A 13,352-nucleotide genomic window follows, 5' to 3' on the forward strand; every position below is an offset into this window, starting at 1 on the left:
CTATCAAAGGCTCAGAAAAAAAAAGACTGTTAACCTGGTACCTAGTAGAAAAGAACATTGGCACCTCAAAGATGTTTGTTCAGAATATTCTGTCGTTGAGGATACCCTGCAGTCAAGGTGCCGCCACAAAAAAGGCCTAGCCTGCCTGGTAACAAACCTACTTAACTTCCAAAGGCAGAGGCAGCCTAAAGTAAGCTCTCAGATAATTGATGGGTTCATATGAGGGGGACAGCCCCTTTAGGCATTTTGGTACCTAACCATTTAGATTTATATGTGTTAACCCAAGTACCTTCTGCTAAATTAAAGCAGCAATACTTTCTAGATGTAAAAGTTATTAATACTATTAGTTTTTTATATAAAAAATAGCTAAATATTTAATTCATGCCTAGTATACAAACGGGAAATCAGACCTGGTGAATAATTCATTAGGGTACAAAGGGGAGGAAGTAATAGTGGAAGTATCCTTGTAGAAGTGTTAGCACCATCAAATTGAGACTTAACTTCTTTAGCACTACCTTTACCCTCCCCTTAATGACAAAGGACTGTAAAAATCTCTTAAGAGCAAGTCCTACGTTTCATTTTTTCTTTTCAAAAAACCACACAGGCTTCAGCCTTCTTCTTCTAGTTTCTATGTTACATACACACACACACACACACACACACACAACAAACACACAAACACGAGACACAGCTCTGGCTTTTGTCTTTTCTTACTACCAGCAAGTTGAAGGAGGGGCCCCCTCACCCATTGCTATCTGGCACAGAGCCATTTCCTTTCTTACCATACTTAAGAGGGCCATTACCAAGAGACTTGTCTGGCTATTGAATCCTTGCTTAGATTTTTAACACTTGCTGGATCCAGGAACTAGAAGGGTCTTGGTGTACAGCCCTCTCTGCCTCCTCCCCTCCCCAACTCGCAACAATGCAGTACTTTGAATTCGTGACAACAGCAAATGTGTAAGGCTAGGATCAAAAGGACTGCGCAACTACTTCCATGCACTCAGAGATATTGGACATGTATTTTCTCAGGCAGAGGCAATTTGAGCCATAGGAAGACAGTGTGGTGTAGTGAACAGTGTGTCAGGCTTGAACTCTGGAGATCTGAGTTCACACACATGTATGCTCAGCTGTGAAACTCACTTTGGGTAGCCTCTGTCTCTCAGACTAACCTGTTTTACAAGGTTGTGAGAATAAAGTAGGGTGGCTTCCCTATGTACTTTGCCCTGAACTCTTCGAAGGATTTTTTTTTAACACCTCATGGAGCACATAGAGACCAATCAAAGTATTTGGCAACATGTGCCAAGTTTGGTATTGTGCATGTTGCAAAAGGAAATCTTAGAGTCACCATACATGAAAACAGAAAAGGTGTGTGTGAAAAATACAAGGGGAAGTTACATGAAAGTAAACAATTTTGGCCATCAACCAAAAAAAAGAAGAAACTTTAGACATTCCTTTCTTGAAACCAGGTCATCTATTTCTATGCACTGTGAATTCTTGATAAAAGCAGATGTGTAATCATGCCTTGCTTCTGTGTTACAGGAGCTATGCCTGTTCCAGACCAGCCATCGTCTTCTGACAAGACAAGTTCCCTTAGCCCTGTCCTGAATACATCTAACGGAGATGGATCTGAAACAGAGACCACATCTGCCATTCTGGCATCAGTCAAAGAACAAGTAAGCAACAGAGACAAATTTCAAATAACCATGGTGCTATTATTACATTTTGTGTTATACACATGAGTTCTACCTGTTACTTGCTTGAGTACCTTTAAGGCGCAAAATATATTCTGAAAAATATTTTATTTCTTTAATCCACTTGCATTATTTTGTCACTGAGACGTTGGTTTGAAGTCTTCGTTTTTCTTCCTTGCCTTAAGGAAACTGAAAATTAGTATGCTATTCACTCAAAATGGTGAGTTTTCATAGATCTATTTGCATTTGAATGTATGAAATGCAAATGGCATATGTTTTCCTTACTTTTTGCTATAGGTTTGAGTGGGAAATTCTTAGGTGTGAAATAATTTGCTGTAACAATTTGTTTTCCTTTGCTTGGAATGATAATATCTGGACTTCCTCTTTTTTTTTACTGTTATCTAGGCCAAGTTAGAATTTTTGTACTGAAAGCCCTAAATCTGGGGAAGTTAAAGTAGTTTTGTTCTATTCCATGGAGAGCTATGGAGAGCTATGTTGATAAACAGCTATAAGATTTTGACACATATCCTGGGCTTAATAGGTAAGGGAGATAATAGGTAAGGGAAGGAGTCTACAGTCAGTCAATGGCAGAATAAATACCAAAGGGAGTTTGTGCTTGCATGGTTGTCTCTGTTTCCTTGGTGCTTTATTTAATTTCCAAATTTCAGTGTTAAACTTTTGGATTGACTGGACCTCGCTTTAGATTTTATGGCAGAAAACATTGTGCTGCCAAGCCAAAGCTCTAAGGTGTTTCTCATGTGCCCTGACGTGTATATCTGGGTGCATATGTAGATCCGTACCTGGTATTGCAATAAATGAAGGAACTCTTCAATACGTTGGGTTTCCTGTGCATGCAGTTTGGCTGGCTCTAGGTACTAAAAAGATGTCTTGGTTGACACTGGTGCACGTTTGAATACTAATGGGAACAATTAAGCTAAAGTTAAAGCATAACAGACACCATCGATTTCATTGGAGGAGCTGACCTAATGCTTTATTCTGTTCCATTGAAATCAATGAGGCACAGTTTCGGTAAAGTACTTTTTTACTTAATTTTTACATGACCCGTCTAAAGTAATTTTAAGAACCAGATTTGCCTTGGAAAATAAATATTTTGAAAGTAGCTAAACAGGGCGGACATGTGTTGTTTTGTTACGAGCTTGCTTTCTGCTCATATCTCTCCATGTGGCGAATGCCTGTGTGTCTTGCCTGCCTGCAGTGTCGCTTCTGAAAGTCACTTGACCTCTTGGCTCTGTTCCTCTACGTTTAAAGTTCTTTGAGAACCCATATGCAAAGTACTTTATCTGTCACTCCAGATTCTTTTGTTGGCACCTCTCACAGTAGGATATGAGAGCCTTTCTAGAGGAGCCAAGAATTATTAAAAGACTACATTTTTGTGCCAGAAAACCATAGCTTATGTAAGGTTTCAAACAGAGAAGAGTTTATGCTAAGCCCATGTTCTGTTTTCTGTATCAGCTGCTAGGATGTTCCCTGAAAAGTTTTCATAGCTTCTCCTTCAAGTTTTGCACATTCTAAGCTTCAATAAAAAACCTTTTGGGTAAGCTGTTACTATAAATGAGCATGTGTGTGAGTGTGTGTGTGTGTGTGTGTGTGTGTGTGTGTGTGTGTGTGTGTATAGTCTCATTGCTGAAAGTGAGGAGGACAGGAAGCTGGTACTTTCTCATATACTGTGAATTACTGTAGCCATTGAACTGCTGTGGTTTAGGGTAAGGTGAACAGAAGTCCCCATTTCCCAGGGACAGTCCCCGGATTTACAAATCAGTCCCCATACAAAATCCACTGAAGTTGAAAAGTGTCCCCTGATTCATTGAAAAAAAATCTGGTAACCTTAGTTTAGGGTTCTCCAAACGCACTTTGCAAGTGTCTATAAATTGTGTCCTCATCACGGAGGGCACATGTTGCGGTGAGATCACTAAGACCGACCTCACTGTTTGTGTGGGCGGGATCGTTTGGATAGCCACAACAACCCGATTGGGTCCCGGGGTTGCTGGGGTAATTCTGGCCAATGGGGTTGAGAGAATTTGCAGCCGGGAGGGGGACCTATTTATGCCGCTGAACGTTGCATCGAGCTTCCTCTTAGCGCCTCGTGCATCGGATCACCCACCCTCCCTATATTTAGGGTCTTGCTATGACCTTGCTATGCCATCATGGGTCATCTGCTTTTGGGGGCAGGGGCCCAGTAGGAATTTTCCAATTTGGCTGATTGCCTGGTGCCACTTGGGTTTTGCCTGCTGCATAGCAAATCATCACAACTTTATAAGGTTTGGCTGTTAGGCATTGGTTCAAGGTGTGGTGGAGGGGAGGTTGTCACACCTGCCCCCCCCATGTGCGATAGGGTATTCCGTAGGGTATTCACCTTGCTTTTGTCCGATCGCCTTCCAGGGGTTAGGGCCACGCCAGAGCACCTGGGAACATTTTGGGGTGAGGTTGCGTCTTTGATAGGACCAATGCTCCCCCAGTATGTTTACCCTTACTGACTTCTGCTAGTGTCCACTTGTCAGTGCTGCCCTGCCAGAGGTGTAGGTGCAGCTAGTCGAACCAATGCCTAAGCAAAGCACTCATATTCTGCAATCAATAAAGTTGTGGACAAAATTATGCCAATACAGTGGTACCTCGGGTTAAGTACTTAATTCGTTCCGGAGGTCCGTTGTTAACCTGAAACTGTTCTTAACCTGAAGCACCACTTTAGCTAATGGGGCCTCCTGCTGCCACCGCGCTGCCGGAGCCCGATTACTCTTCTTATCCTGAAGCAAAGTTCTTAACCTGAAGCACTATATCTGGGTTAGCGAAGTCTGTAACCTGAAGCGTATGTAAGCCGAGGTACCACTGCAACCTTAAACTAATATTGGTGTCAACTGTGTCTTTCTTTGGGAGGTCTTGGGGGTCTTCACACGCAACTGCACACCATGCAGACAGCAAGAGCTGCTTTTAAATCATTGACCTCTGTACACAAAGTGGGCATGTCCACTGTGGCTAACTTGCATCTTTTCTCCTTTCACTTTCAACACACATTGCTTCCCCTCCCCTGCAAATTTACTGAAATACTTGCAGTCCAGAAGAACAGACTGTGCAAGCTCAGCTAGTTATATTGCACTCAGTGTATGCCCAGAGGCTTCATTCCCTTGTACCATGCAAGCAACTCCATTGCTACATTTTTCTCCGCAAGGTGATCTAGGTATGCTCCCTCCCCTTTCAACATCCACTGCACTTCTTACAAAAAATAAAATCAAATCCTGGAATTGTGTTGATATACCAATAGTTTGGTAGCAAAAGCTGTGCAGGTGAAGTAAGTTATGCTCAGAGCTGCCTTTCCCTTGAGCTGCAGGCAATTTCATGACTATATTTCTCCTTTTGGTCGGTGGGTGCAAGGCATTCTGCATTGTGTCCAACTAATGTATGCTCAGAGAACACCCACTGAAACTAATGGTCCTGAGTTACTCATGTCATAGAATCATAGAGACCCTGAGGATCATCTGGTCCAACCGCCTGCATTGCAGGAAAATGCAGCTGTCCCTTACAGGGATCAAACCTGCAACCTTGGCATTATCAGCACCACGCTCTAACCAATTGAGCTATCCTGTCTTTTAATGTCAGTGGCTCTGCTCTGAGTACAAGCTTCTGTGTATGCCCAGCGGCTTCCTTCCCCCATACCATGCAGGAAACTAAATGACTCTTTTTACTTTTGGCAAGGCACTCTGAATATGCTCAGAAGCTTCTTGCTTTGGTGTCACATGTGGCTCATTAATAACAGCAATGTCTGTTTTATTGCAAGGCTCTTGTGGATTGGTATAGGGAGTTCCCTAGGTTGGAGAAGGCTGGCTTAGAAGGCTTCATCCAGCCATCTTTACCAAGTGCAGGATCCATGCATAAAAGGCCCTATTAAATATGGTGGTTAAAGCATGCAGTTCTCCACCCTTGATTGTAATGAACAGGACAATCAGTGCACACAGGAGATCAGATGCAAAAGTATTTGGATTGGAGAAGCTGCCCTGTTTTGTTAGCTGACAAATTCAGCATTCATAATTACATTATGATTTCTGTACAACCCAGTGCAGTGGCTAATTTGTTTAGCTCATAGCAGTGGGTTTTCTTTTTTCCTGCACAAAGGAATAAATTTGTGTTTTGTATTAATGGTGCTTCTGTAATTTCTCTACTTAAGCCATTATTTGTTTTTGTAACCACTTGGGGGCTATGTTTGTTTTTCGCTTAGCTTGTTTGATTTTGATTACTGTGGGGATGAAACTTCGGTTCATCATTCAGTAATAAAAATCAGAGATATGGCTATACTTCCTCTAAATTCTTCAAATGCCATCATGAATGGCAGGTGTTTCTGCAGGTTACTGGATTATATTATCACTAGAGGGCTGCAGTAAAGCCAGCATTTTGACACATAAATGAGAGGCTTCTAGTCAGATCCTATGCAAGTTTACCGGGAAGTAAGCCCTACTGAGTGCATTAGAGCAGGGCTCAGCAAACTTTTTCAGCAGGGGAGTGGTCCACTGTCCCTCAGACCTTGTGGGGGGGGGCAGGACTATATTTTGGAAAAAAAACAACGAACGAATTCCTATGCCCCACAGAGATGCTTTTTAAATAAAAGCACACATTCTACTCATGTAAAAACACCAGGCAGGCCCCAGGAAAACCCAGAGATGCATTTTAAATAAAAGGACATGTAAAAACACACTGATTCCCCGATCGTCCATGGGCCAGATTTAGGTGATTGGGCCAGATCCAGCCCCCGAGCCTTAGTTTGCCTACCCATGCATTAGAGCTTACTCCCATGTAACTATGCATAGGATCATAACCTAGCCTCTTTACTGTTATCCACCTCATACACTGGCCAGGAGAGGAGAGTAAGAGAAGCTGGTACAAGAATCCTATTCTGATCCTCGGAAGGTGCAGCTATAATTGCAAGAAGCTGTTCTCCATTTGCTCTGGCAATGGCCGCTTTGTGAACAGCTGCTGCGGGAGAAAAATGCCTGTGCCTCTGGCAGACATAGCCACCACTGCTGCAGAGGACCAGATGGACTAATGGAGGGCAGGTGCGGCGACAGCTTCCCTTACTTTTTCCTCCAAGAAAAAAAAATGCATTCACAGTCTTATGTCCAACTGCAAATGAGTAAGTCCTCCAGCTGAACTCCACCAGGCTTGCTTCTGCATAAACACATATAGGAATGGGTTGTAATCAGGTGTGTGACTCTTGCATAAGCTACCCATTTTCTGAGTCTCTCCTACCCCTTGATCAAAGTGAGGGACAGGAGTCTGTTTTCCCCCGCCCCAACCCAGACATCTGAAATGAATGCTGCTGCAGGTGTCCCATGGTGCCTGATAATCCTGCTGCTTTCTCCACACAACGAGATATCTGCATCCTATTTATATATTTATATTATCCCTGACAGCATTGGTCGAAACTTTAACGTCTGTGACCGGTTCACCATCAATGCATTCCAGAGGAAGGCCATACCTGGCCCTGTGCGTGTTGGCTCTACGCTGCCACACCCACCTGGGAAGGCCCGAAGCCCCCTCACCGTGACCCCAATACAGACCCAGAGCCATGTCTGAATTGTCATCGGAGGTCTGAGAAGATGTGCCAATAGAAGAGGAGGAATTGCCATCTCTGCACCTCTTGGCCCTGCGTTTGGAGCGACGACTCCTCTGCCGCTTGCCACCAGATGAAGGGACTCTAGGCACTGGGAGATCCTCCTCTGAAGACTGGGTGCTGAGCACCTCCCTCGAAGGAGCCGCCGAACCTGCACAGAACTAAAATGAGGAGCTTGACTGGGATGAAGACATGCTGTGCAAGCTGAGGCCTTGAACTCTCAGGCCCTGGTGGTGCCCACTGCGAACAAGGCAGTCCAGAGTGGAAGGCCCACTGCATCATGGTACCCATAATCCTAGGAGGACCCCTATGGCTAGCTGGGACTGGGATCCTGGAAGGCTGAAATTGGGAGAGCAAGGCACCAGAAGGGTCGTAAGCCTCACTCCCTTCGCTCACATCTGAAGGACCATGAGCCTCAAAAACAGTGGAAGACGTGGAGGGGCCGGGCTGAGAATCAGACTGCCTTCTAAATTGCTGAGCCAAAGATTCAAGCTCCGTATTAAACCTTGACATAGCCGCAGGGTCTGAACCAATATCAGCCATGGCTGCACCCAAGCAATCCAGCGTATGCTGAGGAACCGCTGGGGCAGGCGCTGAATGCAGTGACTGAGACGGGCCTCTAATCACCCTTTTAGAAGGCAGAGCAGGACTTGGATTCCTCTTAATAGGCATCCCGATCCCTTCTTTACTAAACGGGGTTTGTGTGTACTAAACGTACACACAATAATAAAAGCACCCTGGGATCAATATGGCGCTCTCGCCAAGACAAGATGGCACTCCTGCCAAATTAGCTGGGGGCTAAAACTTTCCCCAAATTGAAATAGATAAAATGGCGATTGGGCTAACGGGGGGGGGGCGGTTTCCCAGCCCTAGAAAATTCCCAAGCAGAATGGTAACGGAAAATTAGCGAATCACTCAGAGAGGGAACTCTCAAACATGCCCAAAGCGATCGGCTGGACAGAACAACCTAGACAACAAAACGCACAAATCGCTCAATAAATTTAAAGCCGCAAATCTGCAGCCACAGCCAGAACCGAGAACAAAAAAGCCACTGCGCAAAGAGCCCAAAGGGAAAATTAAGCGGGCAGCGGCAAGCTGCAAAGACTGGGAGCGCTCAGGGGGCAGAAGGGGGAAGGGGAAGGGAAGGGAATAATTATAAGAAGGGGAAGAAAACAATTGGAAGGAATTAAAGGGAAAGAAGGGATAACGGAAAGAAATTACCAGGACGATCCGTCGAAGGTAATCTCTCTTGGCTACGCAGAGGATGCGGCTAGCTTGTTCCGAATGCATGCACCAAAAGAGGAAGCTCTGGGGCATGTGCATGGGTATATATAGGTCCCTCAATCTGTTTGGACTGCGCCCCATTGGCCAGATTGAATCCAACATTGAGGTACCTACCAATCAAGTGTTGTGGCTGACCAATCTTACCCACCCACAACACAGGAGATCGGTCTCCAGGTCTCACCGCAACACGTGCCCTCTTTTAGGGAGGACACAATTTAACTGAGATCTGTTTTCACACACACATTGAAAGAGTAAAACTCTGATCCTTTCCAAAATATCAAAACGTGAATGGGGACCATTGCTGCACAATGGCCAGATGTTTGACTAGGTGCTGAACTGTTGAATTTTAAACCAGCGTACTGAGATTATGTAATCAGTTCTGAATTTAAGGTGCTGACTGTTAACATATACATCTCTAAAAAATAACCTGGCCCATATTCTTCCCATCCTGCCCAAACCCTGCTATTTGCTTTCAGTTTGCAGCAAGTGTTTATCAAGAAAGGGGAGCAAGGAGGACTTCTTGGGCTATGTTTACGTCTTCCAGACTAATGTTGTTTTGAAAAATGGATTCTCCATCAAATTGCTATTTCTTAAAATATTAGTGGGGAAAGGCATCATTCCCCACCTAATGGAAGATAATAACTTATTCTCTTACATGATTTTTATAGCTATTCTATTAATAGAAACTCCATTGTTCAACCTCTCTGTTGTTGTTTTTTTAGTTTCCACCTGAATTCTTTATCCATTGACTCAAAGCTGTCAGAGGTGCTGCTTGATAGCATCTCATGACGTTTGGAGCAGCTAATCCTCCACTTCTAAACCCCAGCCTTAGGAGCGATTCTCCCTGTCTTTATAATATGATATTATCCTGTTAACACTTGTCTGAATAGTACTTATGTTAAGCATAGGAACTTTTAATGGGTTAGCCTAAAAGAAAGAAAGATGAAACATTGCAATTCCTTCATCTTTACTTTAATCAAATTCCTAATCATTTTTGTGTGTGTGGCGGGGAGAAGAGAGTAGCCTTGTATTTTCCTCCCCCCCCCCCCCGTGATGTTGATACACTCTTGTTATTTGTAGATTAAAGGGATGTTTTGTCACTTGAACAGCTGTTGTGGAACAAACTGCTTATTAATGTTATCTAAATATGAAAATATATTTAATGCTTTATTTTCAAAACAGATAGGGGAGGAATGCATTTTTGTTTTGAAATATTTGTTGTAGAGTTTCTGATGGGCTGTGTATTTTTTATTTTATTTTATTTTGTTATGTGTGTTTACTTGGGAGTAGACCTCAAGTGCATAGGAATGCATCTTCAATGTAATTGTAGAAACTTTATTTATTTTGCTATTACATTTCTACCCCACCTTTCCTTCAAGGAGCTGAAGGTGGTGTACATGGTTCTCACCCTTCCCATTTCATCCTCATAAAGAACCCCGTGAGATAGGTTAGTTTGAGAGACAGTGACTGGTCACCCAATAAGCTTCATGGATGAATGGGGATCTGAACTCCTGCCCCCTGGGTTCTAGTCTTAGGACTCAGCTACACAGCTGCAAATAAAACATTTTAAATGTGTTGTAAAGTGCAATATACAAATGCGACACTAGATGGCTATGCAAAAGAAAATGAAATGATTAGGATGGGTGTTAAAATACAATAAAACCTAATTCTAGGATACATTTTTACAGCAAGTCTTTAGAGGATGAATGCAAAATGGTAATGGACTCCACAGTCAACTGAGAAGGTGAATCTGTGCTGCTGAGCTTGATTTCGCCACCCTGATAATTTTGAGTGGATATGTCTCCTATATTATATAGGCGTACAATCCAACAATATCTCTTCCCTAAGGCATGTGTATCCAGAGAGATATCTGGAAGGTTATTTTGACAGAGGATAGCAGGGAACAGAGTAAGTACCCCTGGAAGCACTGTGAGGACCTTTCTACTCAGCCTATCTTCATAGGTGCTCCTGTGATTAGAAGGAAGACATATACAATAAAGTTAGAAATAATGAAACAACAAAGAACGGAGTAGTTGTTTCCTTTTTTAATAATTCTTCTGCATAAAGCCATCAACTCTGAGATTTTCAAGTGCTACTAAATTGATAGGAGGATAAAGCACGGAATGCATTTGTAGATAACTGTATGTGAAACCTCTAAAAACAGCAGAAAGGGAAACTTCCACTCACTCAAAGGCTTGATCTGACACCCAAAACTTAACAACTATGTTACAAAATGCACCAAGGGACAGGAGGGCATTCCACAACTTGAGGACTCCTACAAAGGATATCTATCATCAAGCCACACAGGACAGCAGTACCCGTATCAGGGTTGATATGGAAAAAGGTGCTTCATCAGATATCTGGGGTCCAAGTCATTTAGGTATTTGTGTGCCTTAATTTGGGCTCTGTAGCAAACCCGTTGTCAGGGAACTGACATCGGAGCCGAGTGGAGAGGTAAGGCTCCCTAATGATGCCGGAGAGGGAACCAGCAAGGAGAGAGAGAGAGCTTCCGCTGGGGAAGGAAACCAAGGTGACACCAGGAAGAAAGGAGAGGCTGAGAGTACTTCAGAGGGGAGGCTCCGAGACTCTTTCAGTGAGGTCAGTGAGGAGAGTGCAGGACCACTGCTGGGCACACCCACTCTGCGCAGAAGGCTTCCGCACAGAGAAGCGAGGAGGAGGTTGGCTGTTAAGGAATTCTTATGTTGGAGGAAGTTTAGGAAACGCCCACTGACGGATTCTGCCAGTGACTGAGACAGTCGTGTTTTTAGGGCTGTCAAACCGGGAAAAGGTCCAGCTATACAACCAGCTCGGAGCAGTTTGGAATTTACGCACAAGCAACCCCAATTCCCATTACACCAGTGCAGGTTCTTTAAGGATTTTGTGATATGAATTTACATTTTCATATTCTTGGAAGACAAGGAATACCTAAGTGGCAGTTAAAATAAGTTATTATACCTATGCATTACAGATGATAGGCATAGGCAAACTCAGCCCTCCAGATGTTTTGGGACTACAACTCCCATCATCCTTAGCTAACAGGACCACTGGTCAGGGATGATGGGAATTGTAGTCTTGAAACTTCTGGAGGGCCGAGTTTGCCTATGCCTGGAATAGGAGCTTAGGAAACATGGAGAAGGAGATTTTCAAGATACTTAAACATCGTTGTCAAAAAACATGCTAAAAGCCACCTTGCAACCAGAGTCTTCAGTAGACATCTCCCAGACTTTTGGCAGCAACTGCTAAATGCTACCTTTTTGAGAGAGGATAGTTTGCTACTCAAGAAATTTGAGCTTTATACTGGATTCCAGACCCAATGCCATTTCATCATGCTGCTTCCTCTGGTGGAATCGAGCAAGATAACCTAATTTTCTTGGACATAAGGATTTTTCCTGTTAGTACAGCCAGTCATCGTAACTGAATTGCTTCGGTTCTTCAGTTTGTGTAAATTGATCATTTTGCCTCCAGTTGTGTTATGATTAATAGAATGTCTCTTTATCTTGATAACATCAGAGCCCTGTGGTGTGCTGCATGCATGTTGCTCAGTAGCTTGTTGTGATTGACGTTGGGATGATAAATTACCTTTTGGTACCTGAATAGCACTTAGAGAAACACATTGCCAACCTGTCAAAAGCAGGCACTTAGCACTTTTTAGACGAGGGTTACCAAAGCATGTGTGTGCCCTTTACCCCTTGTGAAGGCTACAAGGGACTCTGTCCAGTGAGGTCAGTTGTTTTCATAGTTTACCATTTAAAGCCTATGAAATAACTCGAGCAAGCAAATTCCCATGTTTTAAACTATTTCCATTATGAAACTCTAAAGTCATCAGCCTAGAAATTTGGCTTAAAAGAAAAGAAAAAGCAATTCCGTAGACTGAAAAAACAAATGATAGGATAATTAAATATGAACCCCATCATGATTCATCATAGGAGTGTGTTATTAGCATCCCTATAATGAGTCAGAGGGAGGTTATTTTTAGCATGTAATGTTAAAATGTTAATATATTAATGACCCAGTTGTAGAAATGTGTTTTTATTAAACCTTGGAGACTTATAAAAATAGGGTTTCAGTTTCCAAGAATGTTTAACAAGAAAAAAGGAAGTAGGAAATCAGATTTACATAGAAGGTTATCATAGTGATTATAATTTGACAGTGACAATAATATTTGATTTATTATACCTCATTTGACCATAACGCTATTAGTAATTTTCCTCTTACACTAGATTGAGTCTGTGTACATTGAAGGGTAGTCATAAAGTAGGTGCCACATTCTCTGCCTTTCAGGTGCCTTAAATAATTTTGAAACAGTTATGTATGGACCTCGTTTTGATACTGCTGTGTAAGACGAACGGAAGGAAGGAAGGAAGGAAGGAAGGAAGGAAGGAAGGAAGGAAGGAAGGAAGGGATGATGGCATACAAGGGCCCTTTGATATTCTTTGGTTGTGGTATTCCTATAGATATTCCAGTAAAACCAGGGACGCCTTAGAGAGGAAGAGGATACTATAAATCATTCTCACTCTTAAATATGGTATACAAATCAGATAGATGGGTTTTTTGGTACGGCAGAGATACTGATTTCTCCATTCATTCAAAAGGATGGGCCGACTAAGAGTTGTTATTGAAGCTTCAACAACTGTGAAACTCAAATGCAGGTTTCTTCTTGGGCAAAACGTATGGAAAGTTTTGAATGAAGCCAAAATATTTTCAAGAATTTTTTTATACCATAATTTCTGAATTATAAGTTATATGATTTCTTTGTTTTC

The 13,352-nt window shown here is 42.8% G+C and overlaps 1 pseudogene across 1 annotated transcript in view; it reads left to right on the top strand.

Moving 5' to 3' along the window:
• Positions 1-13,352, top strand: part of LOC310849407 (catenin delta-2-like) — a 266,045-nt pseudogene that overhangs the window by 72,427 nt on the left and 180,266 nt on the right. The window contains exon 2 of the transcript XR_014568710.1: positions 1,540-1,673. The product of XR_014568710.1 is annotated as a catenin delta-2-like (transcript). The remainder of the gene's footprint in view (positions 1-1,539; positions 1,674-13,352) is intronic.

This window comes from Podarcis gaigeae (genome assembly GCF_964106915.1).
Source record: "Podarcis gaigeae genome assembly, chromosome: 7".
Classification (NCBI taxonomy): domain Eukaryota; kingdom Metazoa; phylum Chordata; class Lepidosauria; order Squamata; family Lacertidae; genus Podarcis; species Podarcis gaigeae.